This window comes from Nelumbo nucifera, chromosome 6 (genome assembly GCF_055504915.1).
Source record: "Nelumbo nucifera cultivar China Antique chromosome 6, China Antique-T2T, whole genome shotgun sequence".
In the NCBI taxonomy this organism is placed as follows: domain Eukaryota; kingdom Viridiplantae; phylum Streptophyta; class Magnoliopsida; order Proteales; family Nelumbonaceae; genus Nelumbo; species Nelumbo nucifera.
In genome coordinates, this window is record NC_142654.1 from 38,230,826 (window position 1) to 38,257,041 (window position 26,216).

Sequence of the window (26,216 nt, forward strand, 5' to 3'; positions counted from 1 at the left end):
AATCGGACTTACTGTATTAGGCCCGAGGTCAGGCCCGCAGGCCTAATTACATGATCAAGCCCGACCGGGATGCGGGCCGGACCATCGGGCTACCCCGGCCCATGAACAGGTCTACCTAGATGATATACCGACGATTATGTAATTGTCAGTATATGCCTTTCTTAGCAGCACATAATGGCAACTACCACTATAGATAGTTGACGATTAAATTAAAATAATAAGAAAAATTTGAGAAATGAAAAATTGATAAATATTGGGCGGGTATATCCCCCCCACGCATAGTTAAGCAAAGGAAAAGCTGTTGAGAAACAAGGGTTTTTACTTTGACAGAATTGTTACATTTGCTCTATTGCTTTGTATGAACTGCTTGTGTACGTTTGAAGACCAACGAAAGAAGGCTACCTCTACCGTGCATCCGCTCGAATTAAGTGGTTCTACATCTAGTAGTGTCTCTGGCATCTAGTGTCGGCATCATGCATCCACTCGAATAGTGGTTGAGTGAACAATATGAATTTCCCAATTGTTAAGGGAAACTTTGCCAGCGTTCTCATTCATAGAAGACAACTCCTCTGCAAACAAATCGACCCCACCAAATCAATGCAACTTACCGGTAGTCTCATTCTCTTCCTCCTTTTTCTCTTGCTAACAAGTCTGATTCATTGATTTAACAGGGCGACCAAGCACTATCGTCTTTTTCTAAGTTTGAAGAGTGCTTTGCACAAGATCAAGCCAAAGGAAAAAAAAGTGTTTCAACAGGGCAACCACATGGAGGATTTGCATGACATTCAAAATAGCTGAATTTGGGTATCTTATCATGTGAAAAAAATCCTCCCCTAATTTTCGCCGAATCATGTTCTATTCTCATTCTTAATGGTTGGATGTTTTCTATTTTTTTAATTTTCATGTGGTTATTTTCTATATTAATTTTGCTTATCTCAAACTTTTAACTTCAATGCTTTTATTACCTTAACAAATATTGTTGCGTCTGGTGTTGGGCAGGTTCATATGTGGTGTAGAGAAAGTTGAAAAACTTTAAAAGGTAGAATCTATATGCGTCCTCTTAGTTCCTTTTCTTTGCTCCTTGTTCTTGGTGGTTCATCTTAAGTTTTAAGTTTTGTTTTCTTGATTAACTAGTGATCATCAAAGCTAAAAATTAAGTATTAATAAAATAACGTAAATTTTCCGCACTTTGCCACTCAAGGTGTTTGACAAAAGTTCTTTGGGCTCAAAATAAGATAAAAGGGACAGGAAAGAAAAATAATTAATGTAAATGAAACCTAGAACCAATTTTGGGCTATAGTGTCCATTGGGAACCGCTTTGGAAGCTTGAAGGATAGATGGATTAAATTATCCTTCTTAGACACCAGAAAACATATGCACAAAAGAGATGCTAACCAAGCTAAGGCATTCTCTGCTGATCTTAAGACGACGAGTAAGGAGATGGCTCATTTTAAAAGTTATAGATGGAATGGACTTGTTTAAGGGATGAGATGAAGGGGTTGGCAAGATCAAAATTGTTAATGTTTCATTTGACCAATTGAAGAGCCTTGTGTTACTAACATTTTCCAAGATCCCTTAAAATTTAAAGCAACGAGTGTTGTAGACAATGATAGTAAGTCTTGGTATTTGACAAACATAGTTTGTTTGTTCCCTCACTACATTTTGGATATGAACAAGTACATTCTAGCTGGAAATTTGGTTAAGCAAATCAAATGTGTACTATAGAATCTGTTTAAACTTGGGCAGTCAGATTTGGGAATGCCTGAAGTGTGTCAATATCTTGAAACATCCTCCTATTACTTCTACCTTGGGATTTTACTAAAGGAGTACAAATTCCAATGGCTTAAGAAATTCCTTGGCATAATATCTTTATAATTATCACATCCTTTATTTTTAAATAGCAATTTCAAGGTTGAAAAAAGTTATAGATGACAATTCTTAACATTTAACTTTTTGATAGTAAAATGCTCTAGATTTGCATGGAGCAAAGTTTATTAATATTACAAGTACTTGCATAAAGATGTGGCAAATGGAGAATGTCATGAAGAGGTATATTGGGAATAATCAGGAAAAACTCTTTTAATGGTTACCTCTCCTATAGTGGTATAGCAAATTAATTGTATAATTGCAGGTTTGGAGGGAATTAATGGATGATAGATGTAAACCTTGTACAAAACTAATGACTTGATTGATCCTAATCGTAGGATTCCAGAAAGGGGGATGTACTATAGTGGGGCAGCACTAAGATAAGGTATATATGGTGTGGGACCCCCTGTCATACTTAGGAGAATGAATCTTTAGAATCCATAGGCATGATGTAGCATGGGTTGAGATTTTGTATCAATTGGCATCCCTTTTACTATTGGGTCTTTCTTTTTCTTAAATGGTTGACTAGTTGAGAGTTTTTTTTTTTTTTTTTAAGATGTAAGGTAAAATAAATTTGATCCGTATAGTTTGTTTGGTGAAAAAGAAAAAAAAATGATCAAAAGGAACTCTCCACTATAATATTCCCTACCAACCCCACTTTCTCCTCCTCCCTGCAATCGTTGCCCTCTTCTTCTATATCAAACTCAACATCATTTTCTGTACCATCTTGAATTAAGCATTCCTGAAATCTCATCATCATGCCCAAGTGCCTCTAGCAACTCAAGTTCAAGTATAGCAAGGTTTTCCTCACTTATCTCTTCCATCACTATCATCCATAGATAGGTAATCTTTTTAAGGCAATATAACTGGAACATAGTTATTGAACTAGAGCATTTGAATTCCCAAGTATCCAAGTAAATTAAATAAAAAAATACTACCATAATGCAACCAAGTTATTGTTGCATTTCATATAGGCTTTAAAGATATAAATTTATGAAAGAAGATAAATTATTGAAATTTGAAAAACTTTAGCCAAAATCTATGGCTGCATGGCTCTCAAAGGAACTTTGTTAACAAAAGTGAAGAGAAAAGAACATAGAGGGGCCCCAACTCTTGAAAGAGATCCAAAAGAAGAGTACACAATAACCAGCATATATTAACCTAAACAAATCAGAAAAATTGAAAACACCATCCTCTTGGCTGTACCCTAGGCCTAGTGCCCCCACACAATAAAATATCTTCCCACTCCCTCCCTAGCTAAACTATCTGCCATGTGAATTTCAATGTTTGCATCTTTTACAAATTTTTGGAGTTATGCTTTTGACTATTTAAAATATTAATCCTGATTTTCTCTTGAGTAGTTGGTTTCATGATTTGTCTTCTAATTTAATGATGTTACATGGAAACAGAACTTCAAATTAAGGTCAGTACCCTCTTGGAAGTACAATATTAGACCTACTCCAAAAGAGTACTCTTGGAATCCCAAGAATGTTGAGAAGTGAAAATTTTTGGTAATTGTAGCTACAAGGATTTTCTTGTAGGTTCTCTTTAGAACACTGTAATCTGAGTTGGCAATCATGGAAATGGTCCTTTGTGTGTGCCTTTTATAGGTCAAGATTCATTTCTCTATATATAGTTATAACTAAATATCATTATTAGACCATTGAATAGAAACTTTCCATTCTTTGCTTTTTCCTATTGTTGTAGGTAGCTCATCCTTCAGCCTTCACCTTCGACATCATTTATGGAAGCATGAAGCCCAAGTATCTCAAAGTAACTCAGGTTGTTCCTATTGGCATTTTAATTACAAATATGTTTATTCACTCCAATCAAATCCAGATTTTTTTTTGTGGATTCTGAATTATTTATAGTGTATTTTTCTAGATATTCTTCTCACTAATATTATTGTGAACAATAAATTTTGCCCTTCTTGTGGTTTAGTAGCTTTAGAAGAAATTTAGGAGTAATGACAAACCTCCAAAAGGCTCAAATAGGAATACAATATTAGTATGAATCCTAAGGTATTCAGAGCCTTTTGCTTTTTATTCCTTGTAGTAGCCATAGCCTACCTTATCCAAATCTTTTAATATTCTTTTGTTTTTATTGTTGGTTAATTAGCTATTGTAAACTACTATATTTTGCAGACTAGTTACAAAGCTTTATTCATGCCGTACACATGATAAGGAGCATAAATTCATCAAGTTGATGGCTAGATTAAGATGAGGTCTCCTAAAGCATATGTTTTCAAGATTATGGGAGGCTGTAGCAAGCAATGTTTTTCCACGAAGTAGGTACTGATCCTGTCTATATTCACCTCTTGTACAAGGTTGGTGGAAAGGAACCTTTCTGCTTTAAAAATATTACCATCCTAGTAATTATAATCTCATATTTTCTTATCATTTTAGGATTCCTTTTATAATTGAACATTGTTTGATTAAGCCTATATTGGCTTGTTCTACATTTTTTGGTCTTGTCTTCCTTGAACAGAGGTCTCCTCGCTTTGTTCACACTAGAATGGAGAATTGCCATTGGAGGTGTTCAGATTAGATCTTCTTTGCATCTCATGCCATGGAAGGTTCGTATGTTTACTAGATATGTGTCTATTTGCTCTTTCTAAACAATATATACTTATTAGCTATTGGACCTCTTTGTTACCTTGCTTCTTTCTTCAATTTTGTATAATTTAGTCTTAAGAATAATAATTATTGGTACAAGTTAGGCTGGGTTAGGTCAGGTCAAGGTCAACACTAACCCAACCCAAGCTATTGAAACCTCTACTAAAGCGAAGTTTTCTGGTTGGGTTAGTATTGGGTTGGCCCAACTTCTCTATTTCCTTGTACCAAATGTTTTTCTTTCTTAGAGTTAAGAGTCAAGGTAAATTAAATAGTTATATATAAAAAGGACATGGTTATCATGCTTAAGAAAACTTTTGCCTTTAAAGTTAAATTCTTTGACATACATATGAGATACATATATATGCAAGATACATGAATATTTTGCCCAAGTCTAGGTTACCACAAATATGCATCATAAATTGCTAGCTAGTTAGCTGGCCAGTTTTTGAGAATATACTATAGCCATGAGAAAAAAAACTATCTTTCCTGTTGCTTTAGGTGATTAGGTCCCTTTTCTTAAAGAACCTTTATTAATTGGTCTTAATCTGATGGTTAGTATACCAATGGCTTTGTTGGCATGATAATAGGATCTCTCTATCCTAGTGATGGTTATTGGGATTAGTTAGGTTGTGATGGTTTATCCCTAATCACGTAGGATACTAGTATAAGTTAATACTTAATCATTTGTCTCTAATTGTTCTAATTATTCCATTTGTAAGATTATTGTCATGTGTTTCATTTCCTAATGTAATTGTGATTGATTTAGTTAATGCTTTTGAGGATCTCATAGGGAGAACTGAAAACAAATAATTGAGAGAAAAATGAAAAGTAGAGAGATCTTTTGGACTGCATTCAATAGCTGACTTATTAGGTCATAATTGGGTGGATACCACACCCAATTACTACATTCAATGGTTTACTTATCAAGTAGTAATTGAGTGGATGGACCATGGGCACCCTTGCAAATGTTGTATGATCATCAATTTATGTAGGTTTTCATTCTATGTTAGATTTTATTTCTTTTTATAAAATCAAAATCTTATTTTTATCTTATTTTTTTTTCCCTTCAAATTGAATGCAAATGTAAGGAATGACAATAGATATGGATGAAGAGATTTGAGATCAAGATTTTTCATTTTTATTATGTTTTATTATATGTAACAAGATAAAATGAAATTTGTGATACATCTTTTACACATTGATGTATGGAGACTATATTTTCATGTACTTTTAGTCTTTTAATTAATATATTATTTTTATAGAAATTTATTTGCAAATTTGATGCAATGTGAAGATAGAAGAGGTGGTCTTTCATGTAAATATGTTATAGGTTGGAAAAGGCAAAAATCTATAATGGGAAAATAATAACAACAAATACTATTGATAAAATTTGTACCTATAGTGGCAGGTATATCTACCACTAAAAATAACTTTTGGACATATAGCAGTGGATATATTTGCCGCTATATGTGTGATCACAATTGAAAATAGCCATTAGAAATTATTTATTGTAGTGGAAATATTTGCCACTATATCTCAAAGCATAGGTTTATTGTGGCAAATATAACAGTCTTTAGCGGCGAATATAACTACTGTTGTTGATTATGCTATTGCGGCGATTATTACATCTGCCACTAAAACCTATACCAACACGACTTACAGCGACGGATGCTAATCTGCTGTAATTATGCCACTATAGGTCTATAGCGTCGAATATTTCTGCCACTACAGATCAAGTCTGTTGTAATGAAATCATCTTCATGTAGATACTAAGGCTCTTAGTTTTGGGTTTATACCATTCGTTGATTTCAAGTCCTCAAAAACTTTGTATAGGGCTAAGACATTCAACTTCAAACTTATTTGGCCATTCTTTCTTGGAATAGAACAATGGTCTCTAATTTGAGATTCCTAATAGGTCTCCTAGCTCAACTTGTTCTTAACCATATTCTAACCCCTTTCAGAAATGAGTTGATTTGATTGTCAGTAATCCCCATATTGAAACTATTGTAGAAGTGTCTTACTAATGTGTAATAGACAAGTTTCTTGTTTTTTAAGATTCTATACTAGTCTACTTACTCAAAGAGGCTAGAGCATTTACTCCTTCCTTAATTTAAAGCATCAAAGTCTACCCACTTTCCATCTAGGATTCTTCTATGGAAAAAGGTATCGACATACCTCTTTTTGTCTTTAATGGATTGAAGGTTGGGTGCTTTACTATCCATTCCTCGATCTTTCCATGCTAGACATTGCCTTTTCATGTTTGATGGAGAAGCCATTATGAGACTAGCAAAGTTTGACTAGTGGATAGTGAAGTGTTTGGATAGGCTTGGGCACTAGCTAAGTGGTACCTAGGTGTTGATAGACTACATATATAGTCGACTACCAACCCATATCAATCAATTGCCAATAGTTGTCAGTTGATTAAACATAAAACCTGAAATAATGCTATCTTGAGCTGATCTGTAAGTTGTTTAAATTATTAATTTTATTATGCCTATTCTAAGAGCATGAATGGTTAGATCATTTAATGGGTTTATGATTGGATTGAGATGTAGACATCACCTTAGATTGACTGCAAGATTTTTCTTTAAACTTAAGCTAGTCAATTTTACCCAATTTAGATCTCTTTTAAGTTGAATAATGAGTTTCCCTTTTGAATTTACTTTCTTAACAGAATTACCTAGATTTTTTCTTACTTTTCTCCTATTCTATATTCTACAAACACTACCTTTAATCAGAGTGCCAGGTCTTAAGATTACCTTATTATGCTTACTTCCTTTGATGGAGTGAATCCACTGGTTGCTTAGAGATTAATTGATGCAACTTCATTTTCTTGATACAACATGTCCCAAGTGATGTCTCCATACTTTGTGAACGATGTTCTAACATCTCTCTCCTATTGAGACTGAATTTGAGAATGTGAAGGAGTAGCTTCCTTTCATAGAACCTCTAAGGAAAGACCATCATTACAAGATTTTTCATATGTTGCCTCTTCTTTCTTCTTCATAGTGCTAATGGTGTGAGGAACATCAACAGATAAATGTTGAATGTCTTGTTTTTCTTTATTATTCAAAGTCTAGTCATAATCTTAATTGTGATCCTTCATGCAAAAACATTAGATACTACCATATTTATTGGGCAGATGTCCAAGCTATTCTTGGATCAGACCTCTCTTTAGGAGGTCTATTGCTCTTTTATTTGCTTTATCCCTAATGGATAGACCTTTCTCTATTGCTTCCCAGATCACCACAAGAAACAAGAGTTTTAACAACCAATAATTAGTGATTGATTCAAAAATTCATTATAAATCACTAATAATGTCAAATTTTATGTACTGTTATTATTATTTTATAAAACATGATAATTTAGTGGCCTGTTTCAAAACCCATCATTATCGATGGAAGTGATTCTGTCGCTAACTTGAAACATTAAAGCATGAAACTTAAAGTAAATATAGATTCCATCATTAATTGCAAAAGAATTGAAATAGTAAAATAGCCTCTTATGGGGATTTTTCCACGGGTTCAATATTTCCCTTGAAGTCTCTCTCTCCATCATCCCATGCACTCTCGAAATAGCTCTTTCCCTCTATCTCTTTAGCATATTTTTATCCTATTTCTCTCCAGTCTCTGGCATAGCTTACGGTCCATACACAACTTAGATGAAGTCGGTACTGCACAAAAGACATAATTGATGAGAATAAAAATTATCATATTTTTATCCCTAAATATATAGACATTTACACTTAATTAGTACTTAATTGGACTTATTATTCTTGTATTTCGATTCAGGGCATGAAAGAAGGCGTCGGGAGAAAAACAAGGCTAATCGGGTAATTTTGCACAGTTTCGGCACCGCATAGTAATCTGGGCATAACTCCCCCATCCGAACTTCGATTGAGATGATTCAAGATGTATTGGAAAGATAAGAACTCTACAACTTTCATGTTTTGAGTTTTGATAGATTCGGGTTGCATTGAAGTCAAAATCGGGCCTGAAGTCTGAGCAAATTCGCAGGGAAGCCCAGTTCGCAGCAGAAGCCCAACTTGCAGAGAAGCCTTGTAGCGACTCAATTCGTTGAGGAAGCCTAATACGAATGCAAGAATAAGAAACTGCAAAGAGTCCTATCAGATTTAATTTTCTGATGTAATTCTAGAAAGATAAAGGAGATTGAAATTACTAGATAAGAGATAAGGATAGGATTAGATTAGGACTTTTTATTTTTGAGGAAGAACTCCAAGAAGGAATTGGAAACAACCCATCATTTTAAAGCTATATAAAGGCGGGGGGGGGGGGGGGAGGACTAGCACCAGGGCATCAATCAATCTCTAGAGCAATCAAGGAGAAATCCTCCAAGAGAGCTTCACCCTTCAAGAAGGCAGTCGACAACGTAGGAGGAGAAAAGGAGGAAGGCAACGACAAGCTCATCGATCTCAACCTCAAGGGCGACATCATGAGTTCTTTCTTATACCTTGTTTGTTTAAATTCCTTTATCATGAATTAGTTTATTTATAGCTAGGGGTATGGAAAGCCTAACCATGACCATGGATTGATTTTTTTTTTAATTCAATCAAGTTGTTTTTATTTTCATATTGTCTATGAGTTATTATGCGTAATGCGATTAGGAGTTTAGCCACCTCTTAGTTGATTTGGTTTATGTGGATGAATCGGAAGAAGAATTCATATAATAGACTAAATAACTCAGTGTGAATTGAATGGTATATATGAATATATATACATGATTCTTCTGATGATACAGGTTTTTCATAGAACTTAATGCACTTTCTATCTCGAGAATTCTAGTCGAGGAATCGAATGGTTACTTGATAGAAGTAGGTTTGATATATCCTGTGAGGGAATATTAAATAAATTAGGAAAAACTTCAGCTTATGAAAATAATAAATCATCTTGGTTAATTTAATACATTGATGTTCATTGGGATGGTTAGGTGGACCAATAGTCCTAGCGCTTTCAATTAAATCGTTGCAAGTTCAGTCGTTGATTGCCTTTGTTTTTATTTTTGTTCTTTTTTTTTTCTATCTTTAATTTTCAGTAGTTCCTCTTATTACAATTCGGTTGTTCAAATAATTGAGTGAAGCTATAGTTCTAATACTTATTTTGTTAAATCCTCGTGGGAACGATATCTTTATACTACTTGATAACTAGTGCACTTGCTAGGGTTATATAATTATAGCTATTAAGTTTTTGGTGCCGTTTCCAGGGATTTTATCCTAAAATAATATTAGAATTTGTTAACCTTGGTTAATTTGGATTTTACTCTTTATTTAATGTGTTATGTTCAAATTCTTGCTGTGTTCAGATTATAGGCGAAGAACTAGCAAAATTTGACCCTGAAATAGAGAGAACCCTTCGCATACTGCAAAGAGCCAACAAAAGTAAAGAGAGAGAGGGTTGGAGGCGAACTAGCAGAAGAAGTTAAGGAAGAGATGGCAGACGAAGCAAATCAAACTCTTTTGGACTATGCTTGTCTAACAATTGATGGGGCTACTTCTAGCATTTGCAAACCAACAATCCAAGCCAATAATTTTGAGATCAAGCTTGCAATCATTCAAATGATCTAAACGAGTATTCAGTTTAGTGGGTTGCCGAGTGATGATCCTAATGCACATCTTGTTAACTTCCTGGAAATATGTGACACATTCAAGCATAATGGAGTTAGCGATGATGCTATTAGGCTTAAACTTTTTCCATTCTCATTACGTGATAGAGCTAAGGATTGGCTTAACTCAGTTCCTGCAAGAAGTATCACTACTTGGAACGACTTGACTCAAAAAATTTTGACCAAGTATTTTCCTCCCTTAAAACAACAAAATTGATCAATGATATCATTACTTTTGTTCAACTAGAGAGGGAATCTTTTTATGAGGCATAGGAACGATTTAAAGAGATGCTTAGGAAGTGTCCTCACCATGGAATACCAGTTTGGCGTCAAATACAAACTTTTTATAATGGTATTACTCCATCTAATCGCTCCATTATTGATGCAGCTGTAGGAGGCACGATCATGAGGAAAACTCTAGAGGAAGCCTATGATCTAGTGGAAGAGATGGTATCGAATAGCTACCAATGGAATAATGACTGAGTTGATCGAAGGGGAGTGCATCATCTAGATTCTTTTTAAGCTTTATCTGCTCAGCTTTCTAGTTTGAATAAAAAATTAGACAATCTTAGTGTTGCTGCAATAAATATGCCATCTTGTAATCCATGTGATCTTTGTGGCCAATTAGGACATATAAATTCTAATTGTCAGGTAGGAAGTTCTTTTGCTTCACATGAATGTGCTAATTTTGTTTCTCATGGTGGCAGGACAAATTTCAACCCTTATGCGAATACCTACAACCCAGGGTGGAGGAGTCATCCGAATTTTTCGTGGAATAACAACCAACAAAAAGCACCCATGGGATTTCAACAACAGCCGCCCCCACAAGAGAAGGGAAATTTAGAGGACATGATTTCTAAGTTCATTAATACTGCTGAAGCAAAGTTCCAAGATCACGAAAAGAGATTCTTAAATCAAGAGGCATCTATTAAGAACATAGAAATTCAAGTGGGGCAGATTGTGAGCATGTTGTCAGAAAGAAGAGAGGGATGATTGCCTATCAATACAGAGAAGAACCCAAGGGAGCAAGTGAATGCCATTGCCTTAAGAAGTGGAAAGACTATTGGTGAGATCAAGGATGATGATCAAAAAGTTGAGGTAGCCGATTCTCAAATGGAGATCAAAGGGAGTACACGTAAACTCAATTTAGATGCTATTAAACTTCCTCTCCCCTACCCTAAAAGAGTTTTGAAAGCTAACTTGGATAAACAATTTGAAAAATTTTTAGAGGTGTTTAGAAAAATACATATTAACATTCTTCTTCTTGATGTATTGTCGTAGATGCCAAAATATGTTAAATTCTTGAAAGAGGTGATGTCAAATAAAAGGAAATGGGAGGAATGCGAAATGATGAAACTAAACGAAGAGTGCTCAGCAATTCTTCAAAATAAATTGCTTCCAAAGCTCAAGGACCCAGGGAGTTTTTCTATTCCTTGCACCATAGGAGATATTGAGTTTGAGAAAGCTTTATGCGATTTAGGTGCCAGTATAAATCTAATGCCATATTCTATTTTTGAAAAACTTGGATTACATGAACTAACACCTACTACTATTACCCTGCAATTAGCTGATAGAAGCATTAAATATTCTCGGGGAATAGTAGAAGATGGTTTAGTCAAAATGGGCAATTTTATTATTCCTGCTGACTTCATTGTATTGGATATGGAAGAAGATAGGACAATGCCTTTGATTTTAGGGAGACATTTTCTTGCTACTGGTAATGCTTTAATTGATGTGCAAAAATGTCTACTTTTAGAATTAATGGTGAAGAAGTAATATTTAATGTATTTAAAACCATGAAATATCCTAACACAATTGAACATGAAATATATGCAATTGATTGCATTGATATTTGGGCAGCTGAAGTCGATGCATCTAAATCAGATGATCCTTTAGAACGTTGCATTCTTAATTCTTGTAAATATGTACAGGTCTTGGATGAAGAAATTAAGGAGGTTTTGAACTATTTGGAGGCCGGTCAAGAAGAGTTCAAACCAAGACAAGGAAAATTTTTACCATTGGATGGACCGACCTCTACCAAGCAATTGCGACCTTCCATTGAAACACCTCCAACTCACACAAAACTCCTCCCATCTATTGTGTAGGCCCCTACTCCAAATCTAAACCCACCCATGATGGATTAGAGGGGAAAACATCGGAAGTTGCAACTACAAGACCTGGAGGATCCGGTTTATGATTAAAAACAGGGAAGTTTGTTTTTCTTTTTTTTTTTTCTCTTGTTTTTATAGTTAAGTTATTTCCACATTTTCTTTTTACCTTACATTGAAGACAATACGTAGACTAACTGTGTGTGGGGGGGGGAGGGGAGAGTATAGGATTTCATTTCAGTTAAAAAAAAAAAATCAAAACTTCAACCTTTTTGAAATCAATTGAAACAATGTTCTAGGAAAATTCTTGTGAACCTAGTAATGAGGTACGATCAAGGAGTACACGACTTATTTGAAGCCATTTCCAATTAAGCTAGTCCTAAATTTAGGTTTAAGTAAATGGGGTAGTTGTTTTACCATTGTTACAATTGGTAGGATGGAGCATAAAATGCACCTACCAACCAAGTAATACAATTGGTAGGATGGAGCATAAAATGCACCTACCAACCAAGTAATTCAATAGTAGGATGGAGCATAAAATGCACCTACTGGCCGAGTGATCCAAAATTGAGACGGAGCATAAAATGCACTCACTCTTGATAAAAAAATAAAATAAAATAAATAAAAAGAGAGGTTTTCCCTGATTTACTACCTGGCTTGCAGTAGCAAAAATTGGATTGATTGATGAATGAGTCGTGTATGACTTGGTTGTGTTGATTTAACGGTTTGCAATAGTTAACCTAGAATATTTGTGGAGAAAGATGGAGAGTTGAGTTTAAAGATTGGAAGGATAGTTGTTTGTTTTGTGTTTGCTTGAATTTTGTCTTGCTCGAGGACGGACAAGGTTTAACTATGGGGGAATTTGATGAGAATAAAAATTATCATATTTTTATCCCTAAATATATAGTCTTTTACACTTAATTAGTACTTAATTGGACTCATAATTCTTGTATTTCGATTCAGGGAATGAAAAAAGGCGTCATGAGAAAAACAAGGCTAATCGGGTAATTTTGCACAGTTTTGGCGCCGCGTAGTAATCTAGGCATAACTCCCCCATCCGGACTTCGATTGAGATGATTCAAGATGCATTGGAAAGATAAGGAAGAACTCTACAACTTTCATGTTTTGAGTTTTGATAGATTCGGGCTGCATCAAAGTCAAAATCGGGCCCGAAGTCTGAACAAATTTGTAGGGAAGCCCAGTTCGCAGCAGAAGCCCAAATTGTAGAGAAGCCTTACAGCGGCCCAATTCGTTGAGGAAACCTAATACGAATGCAAGAATAAGAAATTGCAAAGAGTCCTATCAGATTTAATTTTCTGATGTAATTCTAGAAAGATAAAGGAGATTGAGATTACTAGATAAGAGATAAGGATAGGATTAGATTAGGACTTTCTATTTTTGAAGAAGAACTCCAAGAAGGAGTTGGAAACAACCCCTCCTCCTAAAGCTATATAAAGGGGGGTGGACTAGCACCAGGGCATCAATCAATTTCTGGAGCAATCAAGGAGAAATCCTCCAAGAGAGCTTCAGTCTTCAAGAAGGCAGTCGACAATGTAGGAGGAGAAAAGGAGGAAGGTGGCGGCAAGGAAAAGAAGTTCATTGATCTCAACCTCAAGGGGCGACATCATGAGTTCTTTCTTATGCTTTGTTTGTTTAATTTCCTTTATCATGAACTAATGTATTTGTAGCTAGGGCTGTGAAAAGCCTAACCACGACCATGGATTGATTTTTATTTAATTCAGCCAAGCTGTTTTTATTTTCATATTGTCTATGAGTTATTATGCGTAATGCAATTAGGAGCTTGGCCACCTCCTAGTTGATTTGGTTTATATGAATGAACCGGAAGGGGAATTCATATAAAAGACTAAATAATTCATAGTGTGAATTGAACGGTATATATATACATGATTCATCTGATGATACAGGTTTTTCATAGAACTTAATGCACTTTCTATCTCGAGAACTCTAATCGAGGGATCGAAGGGTTACTTGATAGAAGTAGGTTTGATATATCCTGGGAGGGAATATTAGATAAATTAGGAAAGACTTCAGCTTATGAAAATAATAAATCATCTTGGTCAATTTAATAAATTGATGTTCATTGGGATGGTTAGGTGGACCAATAGTCCTAGCACTTTCAATCAAATCGTTGCAAGTTCAGTGATTGATTGCATTTGTTTTTATTTATGTTCTTTCTTTTTCTATCTTTAATTTTCAGTAGTTCTTATTGTTAGAATTCGGTTGTTCAAATAATTGAGGGAAACTATAGTTCTAATACTTATTTTGTTAAATTCTCGTGGGAACGATATCTTTATACTACTTGATAACTAGTGCAGTTGCTAAGGTTATATAATTATAGCTATCAAGTTTTTGCACTAGTTATCAAGTAGTATAAAGATTCGTTCCCACGAGGATTTAACAAAATAAGTATTAGAACTATAGTTTCCCTCAATTATTTAAACAACCGAATTCTAACAATAGGAATTACTGAAAATTAAAGATAGAAAAAGAAAAAATAGAAATAAAAACAAAGGCAATCAACGACTGAACTTGCAACGATTTAATTGAAAGTGCTAGGACTATTGGTCCACCTAACCATCCCAATGAACATCAATTTATTAAATTGATCAAGATGATTTATTATTTTCATAAGTTGAAGTCTTTCCTAATTTATCTAATATTCCCTCCCAGGATATATCAGACCTACTTCTATCAAGTAACCCTTCGATCCCTCGATTAGAGTTCTCGAGATAGAAAGTGCATTAAGTTCTATGAAAAACCTGTGTCATCAGATGAATCATGTATATATATACCATTCAATTCACACTATGAATTATTTAGTCTTTTATATGAATTCCCCTTCCGGTTCATTCATATAAACCAAATCAACTAGGAGGTGGCCAAGCTCCTAATTGCATTACGCATAATAACTCATAGACAATATGAAAATAAAAACAGCTTGGCTGAATTAAATAAAAATCAATCCATGGTCGTGGTTAGGCTTTTCACAGCCCTAGCTACAAATACATTAGTTCATGATAAAGGAAATTAAACAAACAAGGCATAAGAAAGAACTCATGATGTCGCCCCTTGAGGTTGAGATCAATGAACTCCTTGCCGCCGCCTTCCTCATTTTCTCCTCCTGCGTTGTCGACTGCCTTCTTGAAAACTGAAGCTCTCTTGGAGGATTTATCCTTGATTGCTCCAGAAATTTATTGATGCTCTGGTGCTAGTCCGCCCCCCCTTTATATAGCTTTAGGAGGAGGGGCTGTTTCCAACTCATTCTTAGAGTTCTTCCTCAAAAATAGAAAGTCCTAATCTAATCCTATCCTTATCTCTTATCTAGTAATCTCAATCTCCTTTATCTTTCTAGAATTACATCAGAAAATTAAATCTGATAGGACCTTTTGCAGTTTCTTATTCTTGCATTCGTATTAGGCTTCCTCAACGAATTGGGCCGCTGCAAGGCTTCTCTACGAGTTGGGCTTCTGTTGCGAACCGGGCTTCTCTACGAATTTGCTCAGATTTCGGGCCTGATTTTGACTTCGATACAGCCCGAATCTATCAAAACTCAAAAGGTGAAAGTTGTAGAGTTCTTCCTTATCTTTCCAATGCATCTTGAATCATCTCAATCGGAGTCCGGATGGGGAAGTTATGCCCAGATTACTACGCGGTGCCGAAACTGTGCAAAATTACCCGATTAGCCTTGTTTTTCTCCTGACGCCTTTTTTCATGCCCTGAATCGAAATACAAGAATAATGAGTCCAATTAAGTACTAATTAAGTGTAAAAGATTGTATATTTAGGGATAAAATTATGATAATTTTTATTCTCATCAATAATTAAGAAAAACATTGTAGAAAGGGAAGACTTCGAGTAGAAAACTTGAGAGCACTTTTTTTGTTATTTCATGGGAGGAGACTAGTATACAGAGGACATTGGTTTTGGAAACTTTGGTGAGTGATTGAACCCTAAAAACTTTTAAACGGGTTTACTCTCCACTGAACCTATATGTGAATCCGAGGACCACATTGGAGAGACCTTCCTCCTAGAGATTGTACCTAGCTGACTACCGCCAATGTCCTCTGTTTTCAAAGATGCCTTGCTCTCTACATCTTTCTTCTGTGCCGTCCTTCAGAAAACAATCTTCCATTTGCCTCTCTCTTCTCCCTTATCCATAGGACTACTAAACCTTAAAATCTAATTGTTGAGTATGAGAGAGCTAGGGTTTTTGCAAATTTGTTAATCATATCAGAACAATTGGAAAGGAACATAAGAAAAATTGACTCAGTGAAAAGATTTTACTCCATTGAGTTTATAAACTATATGTGTCAAGCATAAAAACATGTGCTAGATGTAGCATCATGGTATCTTTTATCAATATTTGTTCTTTTTCTTTTAATTGTATTAATATCCCAAACAAAAGAACTGGTTGATTGAGCATGGAAAATCTAATTGACTCAGTAAGAACTTTTAATCCATTGAATTTATAAATTATGTGCCAAGCATGTTGAATCTATTGAGTGGACAGAATTCAAATAAGTTGCGTGTTCAAAATTAATTTTTTCCTTGAACTTTTGATGGCTTTGAAAAGTTCTCCACAGTTTTCTGAAGTCTGGCAAGGCTCTAAAAGATATTATCCATGTATATCTATGCAACATGTAGAAATTCTCTTATTTTTGTAACCATTTATTTTAATCTAATTTTCATATGCAATACTTCCTAAAGTAACTTCAACCTATGTCTCTACACCAACTAGTTAAATTGAGCTTCTGTGTTCAAAAGTACTGGTACTTGGTACATGTTTGGAATATCAAATTCAGGGTATATTATGCATTGGTTTTCTTAAACGTACTTGGGAACAAAAAGAAATCACAAGGGAGAAAGCGGTAAAGGATTTGGAGGTAAGCCATTATATAGTTGTGGAGAGTTCACTATATACTAGAATTCTTATTCCTTTTTGGTGGGGTCTGATTTGGTTTCCTGTTGCTTGTAATTTCCATGTTTTAAAACTTTCTAATTCTCATAAGTAAGAAGTTTGTTTGATTGAAGATTGTCCATTATATAAATTTCAACCCCATATTGTAGGGGGACCATAATGATTTGTTTCAATTACTCCAGTGTGTTGTGAAATAGAATGAAAATGAACCAGAACACCCTTAACATCATTACAATACATTTACTGAAAAGGTCAATGTGATGTTAAATTTCTCTACTTAATGTCATTTCTTCTCATTCAGGATTACCTTCCCAAATACAAGTTGGTTTTATTTACTTTGGTAATAGAGTATGGAGAAACAGTTCTTTCATAGGTGTTCAAGTGAATACCTATAAGGGGCATTTTTGTCCTTTGAGTTTGGCATTATATTTCCCCTGTTAAGAATCTATTAATAGGTGACTAGGCAACAAGGCGCCCCCTGTCACCCAGCCTTGCCTTGGCAATTGGCGCCTTGAAAACTATGTGACTAGTTGAGGGTTGCACTAACTACTTTTGTACAATTCAGCTTGTTATCAATTGCCAGTTTTGACCTGCTTGTAAACAAACTAATTCCAATTTGTACCAAATCATGTAGGCTAGAGCCTTTTCTTATAGTTCAATTGCTAGTTTATAATGGATTCCTATTTCCTATTATCAACAAATGCACATGCAAATGCTCTAGTTGGACTACTGGAGGAATCAGTAGATGGTCTTTCTTTTGTGGAACACACCCTAACCTGACCTAATGTTTTTCTTTCTGTTGATTATCTTATACTGGTTGTGTATGTGGAGAAGAGCAGTAGTGGGGCTAGCTGCTCTCTTTCCTCAATTGAGGGGAGGGTTGATAGCTCTTTTTTTCTGTAATTCCTTGTACACCTTTGGTGTTTCTGATTTAAATAAAATTATGATGTTTCTTATCCAAGAAAAACACCTAACTAGTTGTAACTTAGTTTTATGAACTCTTATTTGTTATCTCTTTTTTCATTTTGATGAAACTAAATGAATGAAAACCAGGATAATAAAGTTTCAGTCTTGTAAGAAGCTTCTAAGTTTTTGCATTCTTGTATGCACTCGTAAATGCATTGGTCAATGACTTATCTCCAATTCCTGACTTTCTTTCTTGGGTCCATGACGAGGTCTTTGCCTTGTTGATAGTTGAATCAAGTTTTAGTGTCATAGTCCAGTAAAATCGAGCTTGATTCCAACATTGAAGTGAAATCAAATAATGTTGATGTCACCTGATGTCTTTTAAATGAATGTGGTAATTCTTGATCTTACACACCAACTAACCTACATTTTCTAGGTTCAGTTTAGCATAAACCAAATCATTTTTCTTTTTTTTTTGTTTAACACAATTCAAATTGAGTTATTCACATTCTGGATGGATTTCTAGCTAATTCAGCTTTAGATTTTCTCATCTGCAAGAATCAATTGATACCTTATGCTTTATTTGTTTTCATCTTTTTATACTTAAATTGAATGAAATATTATTCTTGTTGGATAATGAGATTTGCTTTTCCTGTCATGGGCATCTTACAATAGTAATATACAATCTCTTTTTTTGAGTAATTTGTGCATGGCTTTTTATTATTCTTATTGCTTGTTCAATTGGAAGAGTATGAAATTATAAAACAAAAAATTATGAATGTTCTTCATCCCTTTGTTTAGGCTATTGATCTTATGTACTTATCATTATCATAGGTTCTATTTTATGGTTCTAAATTAGGTGGTGAGAAACCTTTTAGTAAGCCTTCTTCACATGTTAGATGATTTTATCAAATCATTTACTCACTGATTTGAGCTCCTACCATGTTTATTTGGCAACAAATACTGCTAATAAGTTCTAGAGTAAGGTGGTGATAGATGACCAGACAGGAGGCAAACCTCTTACATTACATTCCAATTACCAAGACTCAAAGGTTTTTTCTTATATTGGTTCAGAAAACTTCAGGGCATTTAATTCTACATCAACTAAAGGGTCCATTGAATTCATTTACAGAAATAGTGATTTGCAAATGGACAATGGGAAATCCAAAAAGAGAGGTTTATATTTGCTCTACCTGTCATGCATTTACTTTTTTCCTTTGTTGTTTTTGGTTGATATTTTCTTCTTTTAGGAACAAGTGGCATTCCCTGGCCTGGGAACTCTCGGTGTTATATCTGAGGCCACCACCATGTCCGGTGAGTAACAAAATACAAGAGGGTACTGCAGTCAATCCAAATACAGCTTCAACCATTAAGGAGATCACAACCTCCTTAATAACTTGTTCATTAAAAGACAAAGCAACAAATCATTCATTCAGCCACTTCAACTATTTCAAACTTCCCCTTAAGTTTGATTTGAACTACCATGATTCATTGTTTATTGTATTGATTTTGCTTTGATAGGTTTTGGAGAGTTTAGAATTTGTGGATCATACACAAAATTTGTTTGGACACATTGAAAATTGTAATAGAATTGTCCTGTCAGGAGATGAATTGACATCTTGAACAGTGAAATTTGTCATCAAAGTGGATCATTTTCATCTTTAAGTTTTGCTTGGAAGGTTTACATGATATCAAATTATTCTTGGCCTTGCATATAGACCATTATCAAATTGTTCTTGAAGGTTTCCGTGATATCAGAATAAATGTCTACCATGAGTACTATAGTCCAATGGGTGGTGTGAATGATGATCTAAAGAACAGGAAGAAGAAGACGAAGCCATTCTTGCAGGTAATATCAAACTCCTCTTTTGCTTTCCATCTTGGTATTGTTTGACTGGTTGTCCAAGCTCAAGTACTCATTAGTATTTGCATTATTGGGACTTTCATTCCTGTTCTCATTTCTAGCTCTATGAATTAGGAGCTTCAAGGATGGCCTTAGATTCATCAAATTTCACACAAAGGTTCATGACAGAAATAGAAATTTACCTCCAAGAACATTTGAGTGGTGTCGTTGGTTTGGCTTTCTCTTGCTAGGTATACCAATTAATTTAGTTTTGATGGAATAGTGATGATAGGTATACCAAATTTGAGAGGGACTTGCAAAGCTTCATACACTGCTTTTATGTCATCCTTTTTTCTTGTCCCACACTCAGATCAGTAACTAAAATATCATTAAAAGTGTAAACAATAAACTATTACTAGAACTCTAAACACCTAAGATGGAGAAAGCCTCATTTTCTTGTGAAACTTAAAAGCATAGAACTGAAATTTTCGCTTAGGGAGAATTCAGTCTCTTGCCTCAAAAATAAAACCATATAGGCAGCCAAATAGACTTCCCTTTCTTTGAAATCCAGCGCCAACAAAGTGGGTTGCACTTTTTTCTTCTTTATCAAGATAAGAAAAGAGATATTGTTTAAGTTAACATGAACATAATGCAAGTGCCGTTATGATGGGTTTTATCTTCTAACTTTTGTTGTTTCAATTGAGTTGGATTGTTGAGCATTTTGAGATTTTCTCTTTCTTGAATTTCCTTTTACATTTTTTAAAGTTAATTCCCTAATATATGTATCATTTTTTTCTCTTTTGTACAGGTAATTGAAGTGAAGAGTTTAAATCAAGAAGACTATTTCATCCAACTATCAATTTTGAAGAATATAACAAAGTTTATTTTATTTTGGACAACATATGAATTATTAGTTTAAGTTAATTTTATGAAAAACATATTGTAATTTTTGAGAGGATGGGGACTTGTATTTATTTGAATATTTGTATTTAGTGAATCTTGTTGTTATTATAATTATTAATAAAGATTTTTTTTTTAATTTTGCACCTATTTAGATGAAAATAATTTTAACTATGCAATATGTCAATTATTTGTAATTGGATAAATTCCATTTAACCAATGACCGTATAAAGTGATCATTATTATAATTGCATTACATCCAAAAATAAGAACAATAGTGCTGATATATATTGGTTATTAGTTTTAAATTTAGTGACGACAATATTTTTTAGTCGTTGTAATGTTTCAAGTAGTGACAGAATATGTTGTCACTAATAGTTCTGCAATCATTGGTGACAATCGTAATAGTGACGGCATAAGTTGTCGTTAATGGCTTTGAATTGATAGTCACAAGAACATGAATTGCTGTTAATGGTTTTGAATTAATAACGACGAGAAAATGAGTTGTCATTAATGGTTTTGAATTAATAGTGACAAGTTTTTTCGTTGATATTGTAAAACTTTTAACAACAGGTTGCATCTCTGTCGTTAATAAATTTTAGCAATTAAAATTTTCAACTCGTCGCCTAAACTTTTAGTGACAAGGCTTTTAACAACAGGTAGTGACGACATATATTCTCGTCGTTAAAAACTTTTAATGACTGAATTTGAACTTTTAGCAATGGTTTTTCTAATCGCTAAAAACCTAATTTCTTGTAGTGGATGTTATAGTCCGTGGAGATTAAGCAAATCTTCATCCTAGCCTTCCAATAGGTAAAATCAACACCATAAAAAACTAGAGACTAAAATATTAAATATCCCTTGGCAAATGGAGCATTAAATTGGGTGGCCATTTTTCACCAGCTATTAAGCTTGTGGATAGGTGAACCTACCCTGATATCACTTGTTGGAACCAATAACCTTATCCAAAAAAGAGTGTTGGAACATAATTCAAATTCACCAACTATTCAACAATTAAGCTTAGAACCCTTTCCCTTAATCTGAACTAAAGCCTTTTGACAATTAGTTATAGTGGAAGTATAAGGATTGGTCAATAAGGTTCAACAATTGATCAAGACAAAACACTTGAATCAACCAAACTATTAAACACAAGGTCATGCAGCTACAAAACAGATAAACAAATATGGTAGTAGGAGCTACAAGGGTCAACAACCAACAATAAAGGAAAATAGTAAATATATATAAAGATGGATAACAAGAAGATAGCAGCTGATAAATAAATTAAATAGTTAAAGAACAATAACTTGGTATCAAATTAGTTGATATACAATTAGTAAACAATAAAAACAATTTTAGAAATGTAAGGAGAAGTTGAAATGTAAATAAATGTAATAGTCCTAGTGATATGTGCCTTTGTATCGAGAGGACCAACCACAAACAAGTAGTAATGAAATGGACCTGCTTTAAATGATAGCTGATATATGGACCAACTATCAAGATAATCAAAACTAACTACAAAATGTAAGTGTTGTTAAAATATAAATGAACAATAAACGTAAACAACAAAACAATAAAAGAAAAGGTAGATAATAAGTTAGTGTAGTGAACGGAGTTAGTAAAGTTTGTAGTTTAAACTGCACTAGCCTTCCTTATATCTTGCAGATATAAAAAGAAGACAAGAAAATAAAGTGCAAGTTTGCAAGATCTCAAGGTTTCAAGTCTTGTAGTTAAGACAAGTTAGTAAAGAAAAATAAACTATAAACTTGAAAGTAAAGAAACAAAATCAAGAAGACATACCAAGATTTTTATAGAGCTTCAACCAATCTTGCTTACTTCCTCTACGTCAAACCACCACCAAGCCTTTACAACTAGTAGGATTTCATGGGTGCTTGATATACATTTTTAGTTGGACTTACACTAGGTGCCAATAAGATCCAAACTAGTTGTCAGCATCCGATTTTTTCTCGGTCCATCTCCTGAACCTCTAATTCACCCCAAATTCTCGAACCCTTGACCTTTCCAAAACACCCTAAAAACCCAAAAATCCCAAATTTCACCCCAAGAGCCCTCAAATCCACTGTTAGACCTATCCGATGGCCCCAATCAACCCCCACTTACACCTCAACCATTAGATTAGACCCAAGACCTCCCAAAACACCTACCCATGAAATTTGAACTCAAAATTCCTTCCTTCACCCATCCATCAAGCAAAGATTCCTTTTTGACCCCTCTCGCACCCACAACTCATATCCACTTGATCCAAACACATCTAAACAAATCAAGCCCCACCAATCAACTCAAAATGTCCGAAAACCCCACCCCGTCAAATTTCAATCAAAAATACCTTCATTTACGCTTCCATCTAAGAAGATTTCATTTCAGCCAATCTCATTGGCCCACACATGCACGGCCCCACTCCACGGTCAAACCCATCTCAACCCTCCATTTGATGGACCATAATTCCCCGCCATTGAACCAGAAGGCACAGCTTGACCCTCCTAGACCCGATTTGACCCATTTCCTTAAAATTACCAAAATACCCCTGACAAAATTTCCAAATTACCCCTTGCACCAAATTCACAAAATACCCCTTGGACCAAATTCACAAAATACCCCATGGACCAATTACCAAAATACCCCCTCATCCAAATTCTCAAAATGCCCCCCTTAACCAAAATTACCAAAATACCCTTCATTTTAAATACCTAAGACTACCACCCAAATTCTCCACATACCTTAAATTCCCAATTCCCAAAATACCTTGGGCCAAATTACCAAAATACCCTTCAAAGCCAAAATTGCCAAAATACCCCTTCTTCCAAATTTATGAAATACCCCCTTATACAAATTCCCAAAATACCCTTTGCTCAAATTCCCAAAAATCCCCTTTATTTCCAAATTCCTAAAATTATCCCTTCTAAAATTACCAAAATGCCCTTCATTCCTCAAATTACCTAAATACCCCTCTAAGCTTACCCATTTGAACCCCAAATTACCAATGTGCCTTCTAAACCCAAATTACTAAATTATCCTTTTACCCCAAATTACCGAATTACCCCCAAGACCATAAATAACCAAAATCCCCCCATCCCAAATTATCGTTTTTACTCTTGAAGACCCATCTTGGCAAGATACCCCCCAAGCCCTAGCTTACCTACCAAATCCCCCTTTTCTTTTAGGCTCAATTTAGTAGCAGTACAAATGCAAATATGTACAAGGTAAATACATACAAAATATAAGGTTTTGCATTCTACATATTTGCATTTGTACTCCTTCCAAACTCAGCCTTAATTTTTTTTAGAAGCCCCCTTTCCTTTCCATTATAAATGGGAAGCACCGTTCCCAAGAGAGAGAGAGGTCGAAGGGGGCTATCTCAGTGCTTTCCTTTTGAGGAGCTATTGAGTTGAGAATTAAGAAGGTGAGAGTAGGAGGTCGAAGGAGTTCGACTGAGTGAGGGAGACTAAAGGAGAGAGAGAGAGAGAGAGAGAGAGAGAGAGAGGGAGAGCATAGGAAATCGAGAGTCTGAGACAAAGAGAACTGAGAAAGAGAGGAAAGTAGAGAGAAGGAAGAAAGAGATTGGACGAGAGCAGTTTCAAGAGAGAGAGAGCTCAGGGAGAGTAGAGACGATGAGAGAGAGTGTGCATAAAAGAGGGGGAAATTGAGAGAACAACAAAGAAGAGAAGGTTGTAGAGGCACTATTGAGTTGAACTAATTTCAGTGAGAGGGTGAGTAGGGTTTGGCATCGGGGAAGAGGATCTCTTTGATTTTCATCTCCAAACTAGCGTATAGAGAACGTTGATAGTGTCGATTCATTGCTCTTGTTGCTGTATTATACTTTCAGTGATTTCGACTTAATAAATCCTTTACCTCATCTCCTCTTGTTCAAAGTTATTTTTGGCAAATGGTTAGTTTTTTTTTTAATTTTGTTTTTCTTGTTTCTTTTTGTTTTTCTCTCCTAGCAGCTTGTTGTCTTTGATTTGTTCATCTTTATCTTCAACTTAAATTCGAACTTGAGAACCATCGGGTCCTCCATTGGCTAAGAGATTGTTGTGATTTTCTTGTTTTATCCTTCAGCCCCATTAGCTAAGTATGAAGGTGGGTTCTGATAGAAAAGAGGTGAGAATTCATCCTTTTGCTCAGGCCTCTACGTCCAAAAGGCATCGGTTTGGAGGGGAGAAGAGAAAATGCTATATCATTTTGAATCTGTGGAGAACTTGGGCTCTCATTTTGAATTGAAAACAAAGAGGGAATTTCAGCATTCATACTGACCAGAGAGAGGGGTGCCTAACCCCTTCCCTCTCTCTCTCTCTCATCTTACCCAAAATAGCCTTGTCTTGGTCGGGTAGTATGGAGTCACTATCAGTTCCGGAATGTTTTACCGAATACAATTCTGGGAGGCCCAACACTTCCAGTTATTTGTTTTTGATGGGTGGCAACTCCATCTCCATGTCATGAAGTGAACTGCTGGGGGGCATTTTCCCAACGTTCACACTAGTAGGGCTTCTAAGTGCTTGCAAGACCTTATAGTTGGGCTTAATAAAGATGCTAAGAAGACCTTAATGGTGTTCAACAAATTTGAACAACTACCTGCTCAAAGATCTTCCACTAGTAACATAGGAATAAGCTTATAATGCAATAGTAGCCTCTTAATAAGTATATATAGACTATTATAGTTCAAACTAACTCAGTTGCTAGAGTTTCACAAATGCTTAGCTCAAGGAAGAGGATCCCAAAGATAGGTTAGGAAGAGCCCAAAGGCTTCAACAAAGATCACCTCTAAAATAGATGAATAAAAAAGATCTCCAAAAAGACTTCATCTCTATCTTGCTCTCTTTAAAAAACAACTATATACAACATGTGCAAGTGAAAGCATAGGTTGTTTTCACAAGTTTGATTCAAAATTTGGTTCTCAATATCTTGTTTTTGAATCAATTAAGATCCTCTATTTCTAGAAGGTTGAGATCAAGTGACCATTTTTTAGCTATTAAAGGGATTTTACCTGTTTAGGAAATGATTTTAATTTCCTCAGCTCATTAGAGGCTTTTCGGATTTAGTAGTAGCCATTGAAGCCTTCAAACGATTAAATTTCTTCATGGTAGACGATTGCACTATTCGGATAGTCAACTATAACACAAAGGGGTGAATCTTATTTTTCTTTCAATTAACTAGTTCCTCCCTATTAATTGACTAGCAAGTTTGTAAACTCAATCAGTCTGAGTAGTCGACACATCTTCTTAAACTGGGCACTTACATGCCTCAATTGTCACAATTAGTCAACACATCATTCTGGGTAGTTGGCACATTCTTATAATCTTAGCAATGTAAGCCTCAACTATCACAATTGATCAACACATATTTCTAGGTATTGACACATTTTCACAGTCAAGGAAAATTTCCCTAACAGATAGCCCTAAACACTTA

At 34.9% G+C, this 26,216-nt stretch overlaps 1 long non-coding RNA gene and 1 other non-coding gene across 12 annotated transcripts; one reads left to right on the top strand and one right to left on the bottom strand.

Annotated features, from left to right (window-relative positions):
* The first annotated feature begins 268 nt into the window (after nt 1-268).
* On the top strand, nt 269-20,934 carry LOC104608700 (uncharacterized). 11 transcript variants are annotated; one of them, XR_016077777.1, is made up of 8 exons: nt 269-873; nt 1,000-1,039; nt 3,574-3,648; nt 3,808-3,887; nt 4,011-4,157; nt 4,354-4,441; nt 8,273-19,901; nt 20,704-20,934. It is a non-coding gene; the product is annotated as an uncharacterized LOC104608700 (long non-coding RNA). The 11 variants fall into 11 exon arrangements; XR_016077778.1 differs by having other exon boundaries at nt 269-804; XR_016077779.1 differs by lacking the exon at nt 3,808-3,887 and having other exon boundaries at nt 269-804; nt 8,273-19,228; nt 19,303-19,901.
* LOC148790782 (small nucleolar RNA R71) lies at nt 10,311-10,417 on the bottom strand. The gene has a single exon (XR_016078068.1). It is a non-coding gene; the product is annotated as a small nucleolar RNA R71 (small nucleolar RNA).
* Nucleotides 20,935-26,216: the final 5,282 nt, after the last annotated feature.